Consider the following 12,721-nt stretch of genomic DNA (forward strand, 5'->3'; position numbering starts at 1 on the left):
GCTTATGCTTGGGAAATATTTAATGAGCTGCTCACCGCCGCGCTGACTGACAGCGCTGACGTAGCTTGTCATAAATGATGAGCTGTATTGCATTTTGAATCTGGGGATTTTTCCGCAGCATATATTCTACGAAGGGGACTTCATATTTGAAAAAGCATGTTGTGGCTGTAATTGTTGTTGTAAATTGAAGTGTTGTCTTTAGCGTTCTCTGGGGACACCCCTTTGTTTGTTAGAAAATGTGAAAGCCAAATTGTAACTGTTTGGCCGTATATTAGTCTTAATTAGTTGTACCAGTCGTAAAAATTGTTGTTGGCAATTTAAAAGCAATTTGAAAATATTGTTGAATTCGATAATAATTTATTTTGAAAGGAATTTTTGGTAACAAGCTCTCAGAGGAATTCTTATTATTTCTATAGGAACAGTCAAAACCCTCGAGAATATTTCTTTTTCCTTTTAGTCTATCAAAAACCACATAAACCTCTATAATTATAAATAGTGGTCTTAATATCGATCTTATCAATTTCTTTAAAAATAATTCTCTTTTGAATCGAAGTTTCTAAATAGTACTTTTGTCGGTTGAGGTTGAGAATCAGAAATTTCCATGAGCTCATGGTAGTTTCACAAGTCAATGAATTGAAATGTGATATTTGCCATTGGCGTTCTATCAAAAAATGTTGATATCGCATTCGGAGCTACGATCCTACGAGGACCGTATTATGTTCAAAATGTGTTTGTATTTACTTAGACATAAATCATCCTTTTACGAATTGCATTAAATACGTGCTATAGCGAAGAACGAGTAGGTTAGATTTTGGCAATCCATTATTGTGTGCCATCGAAAAACATATATACAGTACAGCATTTGAAGTCGAAAGTATATTATATATCTTCCGAGGCCGTCACAACTTTTGTGCAGCTTAGAGGCCAGTTTCCTTGTGGTTCCAATACTGTTTATATAAACGGAAACTTTCTAGGGGAAGCATTCTAAATCGGATCGACTTATACCAGGGCTGGAGGGTTTATACCTGGTCATGGATTGACGTATATTTCATTTCTGAAAAATGTATACGATAATCGGGACTACGTAGCCGAAATAGACGCGGCCAAGGAGTATCAGCTTGACAAAATTTTTAAATGTTTAAAAAATATTTAGAAACGCGTTCTGGTTCCAAGATAGCTTAGGTTCATTTTCTTCAAAATTTTGTAACTATCTATAGAATTCTGTTCATAAACAGTTAAATATGCTCAACTGAGCCTGTAGATTCATATTAAATTCAGTGTAAATGGAAAAGAATTTTGTGAAAGATTCTGAGCACTTTGACGTGATACGTCTTGAATCAGTCCAATGGAGTGTTTTCGTTGGCATCACAGATGGCCAGCACTTACAGCTGACCAAGTGGGATCCACTGCCTCTTTAAATACAAAAATCAGACTTCTATTCTAACCTTCATATGTAAGTGTAAGCGCGTCTACGATGTTCGGTTATTCGCCACCACTGTCAAAAGACCAAAGGGATTAACTGTATTGGTTCAGTGTCCATTAGGTCAATGTAATCTATTGTTCAGCCATGCTATATTCAATATGTTGACTTTAAGGAGTTAGGTAGGTTTTAGAGGCTAAAAACAAGGGTATTTTTAAATTTTTTTTTAAATATATACAATCATATATTGCGTTTAAACAATTTAGAAAAGATACATGTATAAACAGTATTTTGTGAAATATTAATCGAAAAATTCCGAAAACCGAGCCGTTGCCACCTAATATCACATGACGTCTCCAAAAAAAGGTCTTACAGTGGACATGATAACTCATGATTGTTTCACCTTCATAAATAAACCAAAAATATTTCGATAGTACAAGGATAGATGATCGAAGGAAAAAAGAAAAAATTGAAATTCGAATTTTTGACAATGTTTTAACCAAAAAAATCAATTTTTTTGTCAAATTTATTGTCTCGAAAAAAATAGTTATAATGAAAATATACTAACAAATAAAAAATATAAGAACAAAATCGGTTCAGAACTTTTCGATAAATCGTGTCCACCTACTTGAAAATTTTAGTTTTAATATAAATGCTAAAGGAATTAAAGTTTTACCTTCCTACCGACGTGCCCTGATGGGCGGAACTTCCAAAGGCTATATCTCTTAGAATATCATTCGGATTGATTTGAAATTTTTGGATTATATTTTAAACATATTACATCATTTAATAAGATTTTTTTTCAAATTTTGAAATTTTGAAATCCACCTAACCCCTTAAACTAGGTGCTTTACTATGACCATTGTAAAGATATTAGTTCATCCAAATATCTTTTATGAGCAGGCTCTACTTTATTATTCATGGAATATTTTCGTCAGCCATGATGAAGTGGAGTCCGAAAGGGAATATAAGCTAAGGGATATTCCCTTACTGACTCCGACTGGAATGTTCTCTTCAATAAAATTAACGAATTAATCATAGCTAGATAAAGCTAAATCCTGTGATAAACTGGACATATTTAGCCTTACCTTGATTTGAGCTTTGTAGTCTAAGTCTAAGTTTGTAGTCAAAGAGTGTTCAAGTGTTCCTATTAGGATGTAATACTATTATGTGAGTTAAGAATCTCAATCCATATAAAATCGTTTGTGTTGTTTAGAATTTGTACACCCTTACCACTCACCAAATATTAACTATCTTCAAAATTCTTCTCTCACTTCCTTACCAAATAATCTCCAAAATATTTTCCTTTATGCGATTACTTGTCGCCTATCAAAATATCCTTTTTACCAAATTATTTGCTTGTCTGTTACTGATTTTTATTATCAACATGGGATACAAGCCCTCTACGTGTCATAGCCACACCCCCACCTACTTGCCTATAATTTTATGCATATGCGATTTTCGACGCGTAATGAAGATGTCAGTACAAGAGATAAAACTGAAATTATGGACAGAATGTAGTTATCAGCGTATGCATATCCATATGCCATATGTGAGGATAGTGCGAAAAGGGAACATCCTCAAGCATGACCCTCGAAAAGGATACTCTTGCATACATATTCATCCGCCACCCCTTTCCGCATATGCAAAGCTACTGGTGTACTTGTGACCCTGAGGAGTAATTGTTTGATTTACCAGCCGCAAATGGTCAGAGGAAAAAATATTAAAATCGATAGAAAAGTAGAAAAAAATTGCCAAGAAACGCTTTGTTGCTATTGTTTTTGTTTATATGAGTACTCAACTCCATTGTATGTAACCCTAGAGTCCTGGTGTGCATGAAATGTTGAATCAATGTATGAAAAAAAGAAATTACAACAAATTTTGCACACTTTTGCAACAACAACCAAATATTATTGACCTTCTCCACATACGAAGCAGTAATATCAATCGACCTGCCAACTCCCTGGGGTGGCACAGAGCGCAATATTTCACAAACACATACACATTTATATCTATTGATATAACGGTACTTCGGTTGTTTCGTATTGCCCTCAATTTTGTTGATAAAAATATCAATAGTTATAAAAGTTATTGAGCGCAATTTAGTGCAGCTCCAGCTCCTGGGAGATTGCTGGCGAAGGTAAGGATATGTTTCTACTGTTGTTGTTGGTTTATTTTTTTGGCGTTTTTGTTCTTTTTCTTGTTCTTCTTTTTCTTTGCTTTTCTTCTCCGTACCATAAAGCATATGATTCTTTTTGCGAAAAAATATTGCTTATTGTTGCAACAATTTGTTGCAAGTACCGTTGTGACTCCCCTCCCCCTCCAGAGCTGACCAGCCGGTTTTATGAGCCTTGCTGATTGGAATATGATATGAAATTGGGATTTATGCGTGAGTTTAATGTTTGCTCATTTATAAGTGGCAAGCCTGTGGCATCTGTCTGTGTAGGTGTGTGGACTTGAAATTATGAGCCTCCTTGGACTCAGTGACCTCGCGCAGTTATAACCGGTGGCTTATAAGCAATCTGTACTAAGAAAGTTATGTCCATACAGCAAGTTATTATCCTTTGAGACTCACCGGCTTAAGGTTATGAATGAAGTTATTTACTTTTATGCCGTTACTTTTGGTGTTGTTGTTGCTTTGTTGGTGTTAAGTTGATTGGAAAATAATTGCGGAAAGTTGAGTAGTTGGCTGGTTTCTTTATTTTATATTTTTATTTTACTTCCTCTTTTCACTTTTCTTAACACTCTCTTCTCCACCTCCCTTCCTCTCTTGCTCAGCAGGTTTGCTGCTTTCAGCTTCCAACCTGCATTTGATTGCTGTATTAAGACATGTTAAGAATTTGTTAGTGACCTTATCAGTTGCACATTCGCATGTGGCATGTGGCAAGTGCTTGCAGTCGTAGTACCACACAGCCAACAAACAAAATGCAACGTGCCACTGTAAGGTAGTCTCTATTCTTTTTTCGTTTATTCTACTTTTGGCGTCTGCGTCGGCTATATTTGTTGGAGACGACCTTCGTGTTTGAGCAATTGTGGCAAAACTAGCAAACTAGCCGCTTTTGAATACTGCTCTCTCCTCTTGCATGAAGTGCGGTTACTTGTGGGCATATGAGTACATGCTGCAAGCATGCTGCGTGGTGTTGTATTAGGTACACTAGTGTGTAGTAAACCAGTATTGAAAAAAATGATGATGAATTTTGTTTTTTTTTTTTCTTTTGAGCTTTGTGAGTAAAATTGTTAAGTATAAGCCATGCTCTTGATTCTAGATATATTTACCGTTATATGCACGGATATGATTAGGTCCTGAGATCAGTTTTTTATATTTTTCACTCTGGTAAACGACTCCCATTGCTGGAGGTACATACTTAGCTCAGAGTTTTTCAGTTTTAGGTCATATCCATACAATCTACCGATAGCAAAGTATTGTTCTTCAACTAATATCGTCTCTCTTCGAGATAAAACCAATTTCTGTGGAAATTAATGGTTGTTGAAAAGTATTTAAAGGGTCAACAAGTAAGGAAGGGCTAAGTTCGGGTGTAACCGAACATTTTGTTCTCTCGCAATTTATTTATTTAACTTTATTAATATTATATAATAGACAATTTGACCCACATATTCTTCATATATATTGTATAAAGTCCATTGAAAGTTGGAAACCCTAATATTAGGTTAGAAGTACCGAGGTCCTCATGTTCGATATATGGGGCCTTGACAACCTATGGTCCGATTTCGGTGATTTTTAGAATGGGGCTGCCACACTATAAACGTAGTATTTGTGCAAAGTTGTGCATCGATATCTTCACTAGTGCTTACTTTATATATTGTATTGTATTGTAAAGTTAACGATTCAGATCGTCTTCAAAGTTCTGGTATATAGGAAGTAGGCGTGGTTATGAAGCGATTTGGCCTATTTTCACAACATATCATTGGGATGTAAGGAAACTATTACAAACCAAGTTTCATTGAAATCGGTCGAGTAGTTCCTGAGATATGGTTTTTGACCCATAAGTGGGCGACGCCATGCCTATTTTCCATTTTGTAAAAAAATCTGAGTGTAGCTTCTATCTGCCATTTCCTATGTGAAATTTAGTGTTTCTGACGTTTTTCGTTAGTGAGCTAACCCACTTTTAGTAATTTTCAACCTAACCTTTGTATGGGAGAGGGGCGTGGTTATTATTCGATTTCTGTCATTTTTGGAATGTATAAGGAAGTGGCTAAAAAAAACGACTGCAGAAAGTTTGGTTTATATAGCTCTATTGATTTGCAAGATATATACAAAAAACCTATTTGGGGGCGAGGCCACGCCCACTTCCCCAAAAAAATTACATCCAAATATGCCCCTTCATAGTGCGATCTTTCATACCAAATTTTATTTCCATAGCTTTATTTATGGCTTAGTTATGGCACTTTATGTGTTTTCGGTTTTCGCCATTTTGTGGGCGTGGCAGTGGTCCGATTTTGCTGATTTTCGAACTTAACCTTCTTATAGTGCCAAGGAACACGTGCTCCAAGTTTCATTAAGATATCTCAATTTTTACTCAAGTTACAGCTTGCACGGACGGACAGACGGACGGACAGACCGACATCCGGATTTGAAATTTTCTCGTCACCCTGATCATTTTGATATATATAACCCTATATCTAACTCGTTTAGTTTTAGGACTTACAAACAACCGTTATGTGGACAAAACTATAATACTCTCGTATGAACTTTGTTGCGAGAGTATAAAAAGTAAGCAAGAGTCTTCGATAGACCATTATTTGTCCATCCAGTAGTCTCGACGGCGTAAAATGCATGTGATAAGTTAAGATATCAGCGATATTTTCGTCGATTTACCAAACAAGGTCTTATTGAGAATGCATAATGAGAAATAAGTCTCCATGCTAAAGGGTTTTCTCAAAGGAACGCAAAAGCATGTATTGAGATATCGAGCTAAAACCTGGATGAATATTGGTCCATTGCCCCAAACACTATATTGAAGTTCTTAGCAGGGAACGTTTTTCAAATCGTTCTTCTCTTCCATTGGCGATATGTTGAAGATACTCGCTTTCATGCAAATTGTGGCTAGATGTTCATCCACCGGGGTGAATGCCAGGACTCGGCGACTGAGTCTCTCTCCCACCACAAATTCGACACCGAATTTGCGCTCATTTATATGGCCGGTGTAGTAGATATAGATATCACAAGGATCAACCTTCTTCCGTCCTTGTCCCGTCCATTGCACTTCTTGGATGGCCGTGATGTCAGCCTTTAGTCGTATAAGGACATCAACCAGCTGGGCAGAGACAACTTCCCAATTAAAGGACCGGAAATTCCAGGTGCATTCCCGTAAATCATGATTTTTAAAATGTTTGCAGGGGTCGTCATCGAAAAGGGGGGTTTCTTATCCGAGGCTTTTTCGTTTTTTCATTGGGTGACTCGTTTTTATGTGCTGAGTCCCAAACGCTACGCACAACCACAGAAGCAGATTCATCTTCTCACTTTAGCTCACCTCCAAACGGCTGTTTGTTGGCTACCCAGAGAGAACATGGTCTAAAACCGGGAGTCATGAGCTGATTGTACCATGTGGAGAAGAATCGTTTCTTGCCACTCCTTCTTCTACATATGGGAATAATATGAATCCTCCGTTTGATCAAACTTACTGTTATATAACTCGACTTGACTGCGTTTTCTGCGCGCTGCTGTATCAAAGCGTCTCTAGCAAGCTTTCGTAAGCAACGATTTCTTTGTAGTTCCTTCATTTTTTATTTTATTTGGCAAACGAAATCTTTAACTTGTACGAGTTTATCTATTTGCGTGGCCTTGTTGCAGGTTGCCGCTTGCAACTGTGAGTACGGTTGCTTGCCACATTCAAAGATTTACACAACAGTACTTGGGCCTTTATGGCCCGGAATATTGTTTTGACCACATCACTTGTGTACAAATATACAATATGAGTATATGAACCGACAAGGGTCCCAAGCAAATAGTTGTGGTGGAGAGCCGGAAAAGTAAATATGTGTATGAAAAAGAGTTTAAATTATCCATATGGTTTTATTATTTGTGGGCTTAACAAATATTACAGAAAGCTTTTTATTTTAAAATGAATAATTTTGAAGAATTTTTTCAGAAAATAAAATTTTAAAGAGAGAAAAGTTCTTCTAAGAGAGTTTAGAAATATAGATGAAATGATTACAACCTCGAACCTTATATTCTATCCTTACAACTTTTTGAGCTCAAAAGAGATCAAACTCTTGGAAGAAAGTAATGTATGTCTCGGTAGCAAGGGGGAGAGAGAGAATGAGAGAGTTTGTAAATCTTTCAGAAAGTCTCTCTGTAATATATCTGGTGTTTCAAGGCATAAACCAAAGAGAATGATACGTTCCGAAGTCAGAAAGCAGTATTCTATAATCCTATAAATAATAAGGGATCATATCTGAAACAACCCAGACCACGACCCAACTGCTTTTGAAGAAGAGTGGGAAGGGTTACTATGAGTAATATTGTATTTGACACTCTGTTGATATGATTTCTCTCATAAAATAGTAGTACACACGAATTCTTTCGCTTTGTTGTAGCTCATGTAACGCTCATAAACAACAAATAATATACGTGCAACTTTAACAGTTAACATGAGTATTCCATTTTCTTCGTACATACCTACATATATGCTATACTAACATACGTGCAACTACTGGTAGTACTCGAAGTAAAAGCAGAGGTATGAGAATACAAACAATAAAGCGTGGCATATAGTGCAGTAGGCAAGTGAGGCAAGTGGCAAGTAGCGCCCAATAGGCGTAGAAGACACGTGATGTCTAGGACAACGCCACAACAGTGAAGGCAAGCAGAAATCTGGAAGACTGTTGGACAACTAACTGACTATTTGGCCGCGTGAGAGTTATATTATTCTTGTTGTTGTTGTTGCAAGCTGATTGAAGATTCCAACAGTAAAACAAACGAGCAGAGTAATTGAGGCAAAAATCGAAACGACAAGCGGCCGAAGGTGGTAGGTAACGCATATACATGTATGTGGCAACAAAATAGGTATGAATACTTGCAACATGTTTATATGCAACATTGTAAAGCAGATTGCACCCAATAGGTGCGGTTGCAAAGGACAAAAACGTTGTACGGCCATTGTGGCAAGTGCTGCTGCTGGTGACTGTGGCCAAATTGATCGCAGTGATATACAGGTTGCAAGTAGTTGCTATGTTGCATGCAGCGTAATATTGTTTTGTTGCAAAATTTTTCTTTTCCTACGCTGTGCTGATCAGATAGTAGCAGTATTGTAAAAAAGAAGCAGTAAAAAATCACTATAGGTACATGTTGCCACTTGCAACTTGCAGCAATTAGTGTAAAATTTGTGATATCAATAAAATTTCATTTGTCGCGCTTTTGTTGCAAATAGTTGTGTTGCATACAAGCGCAGAATATATGTGCAACACATACAACACGTGCAACACATGCTGCAAGTGTATTTGCAACAGCAAGGCATTTGCTGCTTTCGCACAATTATCGATAAATATGCCATGCCGCATGCCACAAATGACTTCATCTGGCAGAAAGCACGCAAGCGACTCGGCTTTGTCTAATTTTTGTATTTTTTTAAGAAAATATTTTATTTTTTCCACTTGCCACAAACTCCAAATTAATGCCAAATTAATTTCACCCAATTACAGACAACTAGGCGCCACCAACCAGCCAATTATGCCACATGCCGCAACATCAAAGCACAGCGCATACATCAAATGTGCCAAATGTGGCAGACAGTCGGCATGTTGCAATACTTGGCGGTATGTTGCATGCACATATATACTTTTCAATTTTCATAAGCGCTAATTTTTTGCATGTTCATTTCATAATTCACGGCTCCACAGCCGCTTACCACCCTGTGACACCTTGCAACACTGCATTTTGTTAGAATTCATACTTGCCTCTGCAGCTGCGACGCATTGCCAGCCAGCAAGTCAACTCCTTGCCACTGCCATCACCACCGCCAGACTGTTAATTAGTCATAAAGATCAAACAAATTGCATGCCACATGTATTAAATGCAACAAATGGCTGGGCTCTCCGACATATTAGAAACGTGTATATGAAAAATGCCCTGGCAAATATGTTAACCAACAAAAAATTATGCATAAATCGCTGCCACGCCATCATCAGTTGGTCTGTGTGTCTGTCTGGCCACCAACTTCTTCACCCGTTTGTTGTCGCATTGCCGCGCTTTGTTGCGTGTCTGGTGTCACTTCGCGCCAGGAGGTAGACTCTAAGTAGCACTCCCTTGAACCCCTTGCCCGACTTCTCGTCTGCGTAATCGTCTATGTCAATGACAAGCAGCAATTATGAGTCCATATCTGTTCCACATTTGCTTGTCTGTGACACACCACCCACCCACCGCCACCTCTCAGCTCCCATATTCCACTTGCCACTTACTCATTTGCGTCCGTGTTCTCCACGCTTATGAAATATGACGTTGAAATAAATTATTTTTCTCGGGAAAAATGCAACTTGGTGGAAAATCGAAAATTATCATGAGACAGATGTGCCACCGCAGCAGCAGCAGCAGCAACCGCGACGGTAGACATGTAATATGCATTTGCAACATTTATTGCTTAATTTTGCATTTCACTTCGTCATCTTCATATTTGCTTTTTTGCTATTTTTTTCGTATGCGTTCAGCGAGACGCGTCGTGTTAAATTTTGCATCGCATTATGGCCCAATAATATGTGCGCAGGTTGTTGGTTGAAGGTTATGTCAGAAGAGGGCTGTTGCTCATTGTGTTGCACTTTTAAGTGCTTTTCCATGCTAGCGCTTGCTATTTATTAATATGCCGTTATTAATAATTCATGTAGCAATACTTGGAATTTTGCTTTTTATTGTCTTAATTATTTTTCTGTGAATTTCTGGAGAGGTGTACTCTATAGGGGTGATTTTTATGAAATCATAATTATTTTTGGACAAGTAGTCATAAAACTATATTCGCAAAAGTGGCTAAGGCTTAACATAAATCAGAATTTTTCCAATTAAAGCAGATTCTACATAGTTCACTGATGCTTTCGGTGTTCAGAAAGTAGTTTTCTTAGACTTTAAAGCTCTTATAGTTTTCTATACAAGGTGTGGGGCCCACATCCAAAGTATGCGTCATTGTATGACAGAAAGAAGGGCGATAGAGAGAAGTAATCCAGCGATAGTTCGAAATACCATACAACTCGGCTCTGTTACTGTCAACCCAAAAAGTTTTGAAATCTTGTTGACCAATATCAATTCTCTCACCAGTAGTGAAACTACATGAGGAATTGCTAGTGCCAATATTTACTCAACTTTTTAATGTTCTCGGTATTATCAGAGGGGGCCCTAACGTTTGGTTGAGGGCCTTAAACGAAAATGCAATTCTTACGGAAATCATTTTGGAGCTTGTCATTATCAACTATGCAAAGCTACTCTAAGCTATTCAGCGATTTTTACACAAACAAGATTCTACAAAAAAGGCAATCATAAGAGGTAACGAGACCAATTATTCAAACATTAAGCAAGTGGTGAGTTCTCTTCATACTTTTTATACATTGAAACTCCCTAAACTACCTTACGAGGCATATCTGACATCTTCCGTTGATAACATATCCATGAAGACATCGAACTCTAGGTAAGATTTCATTCATGCCTGACCTTTCTGACTTCTTCCAACCGAATGAAGGTGTGCGGATTTTGTTTCCGACGTTCGAAACCTTTAAATCAGTTCTCGTTTTGATCGCCGCAGAAGTCAATGAGAAAGCAAGTAACAATATCTGACCCAAAGTAACCTCTATAAGGCGTCGTCTGTTGTTTGGATGGATTACTACAAAAATGTTTCCTGAGGTGGCTAGTTGGCATATTTTTGGATTTACTCGAATACAGTAAGCTTTATACTTAGAATGGGTAACTTGGAAATTGGGTTTATCTGTCAGTTGTAGAGTCCAAGATTTGGTTATCATCGACTAACCTACAAAATTTTCGAAAGAACAAGGGGTTCTCGACGTCTATTAGAGTAAATTTGTTTTGTGGGATTCTATGCTAGGGTATTTTATGTAAAGTCGATCACCTCTGAGAGAAGGAATGTAATAACAGCAAGAATTTTGAACCCTTAAACGTCGGAGACGAGGCTCGGCTTATAATGGCGGGATCGATAAAAAACAAAGGCCAACTGAGTCCCACTTCGTTTCCACTGAAATTTCTCACATAATTAAGCGGTTAGGTTGGTTTCAAAATTTCAAAATTAAAAAAAAAAAAAATTATATTATTAAATAGTGCAATATGTTTAAAATGTTATCCAAAAATATCAAATCATTCGAAGAATATTCTAAGAGATATACCCTTTGGTTTCTGCACATCAGGCCACGTCAGAACAAATGTAAAACTTTTAACACATTTATCTCAATATTCAATTTTTTGAGTCGGTGGACATGATTTCTCGAAAAGTTATGAAACGATTTTGTTAAAATTTTGCCCATCTCTTTGGAATAACACTATCTAGTTAATGAACGAAGGATTTTTTATATTGTTATTATTAATATTTCATTCGAGTCAATATATGCCGAAAATTTGAACATAAAAGTGAGTTTTTAGGTTTAAATTATGTTAAAAATTCAATATATTCGTTTTTCCTTCGTTCAATAATTAGATTTATCCATGGAATATCGAAAATTTTTTTTTTTGGTTTATTGATTTTGGATGAACCAATCATGAGTTATGATGTCCGCCGCAAAACCTTTTTTTATGAACACGCCACGGGAGATGAGATGCCAATGGCTGAGTTTTTAAACAAAAATTTCACAAAATACTGTTGAAACATTTGTCTTTGATACGCTGAATTGTTTAAATGAAGCACATGAATGTGTATATAAAAAAATGTAACAATACCCCTGTTTTTAGCCTCTGATACCCACCTAACTCCTCAGGTGAACACACTGGAACTTTAATAGCTGCAACTTCTGTTTCTTATATCTTACTTGGGTATTAAGTGCGATATGAAGTATACTACTGATCTGTTGAAAGACGACTCAACCTTCAAATCTGTACAGCAAAGCAAAAATTTGCAAGTGCCCGACTTCTTGAAGTACATTTCTATATATAAATAAATCATTTAAAATTCCTCAACATTTTTTCAAACTTCATTACTTCTTAAATGGTTTTTTTCCACTCTTGACTTTCAATTATTCTATTAAAATTAAAATTAAAATCTCGTTTCAATTAAATAATTTACTTTCCTTCCTTCATAAGATCTATATACACACACATAGATTTATATATATATAAATGTAATTGTATGGACAGAAGTA

Source organism: Zeugodacus cucurbitae, chromosome 3 (assembly GCF_028554725.1).
Source record: "Zeugodacus cucurbitae isolate PBARC_wt_2022May chromosome 3, idZeuCucr1.2, whole genome shotgun sequence".
In the NCBI taxonomy this organism is placed as follows: Eukaryota; Metazoa; Arthropoda; class Insecta; order Diptera; family Tephritidae; genus Zeugodacus; species Zeugodacus cucurbitae.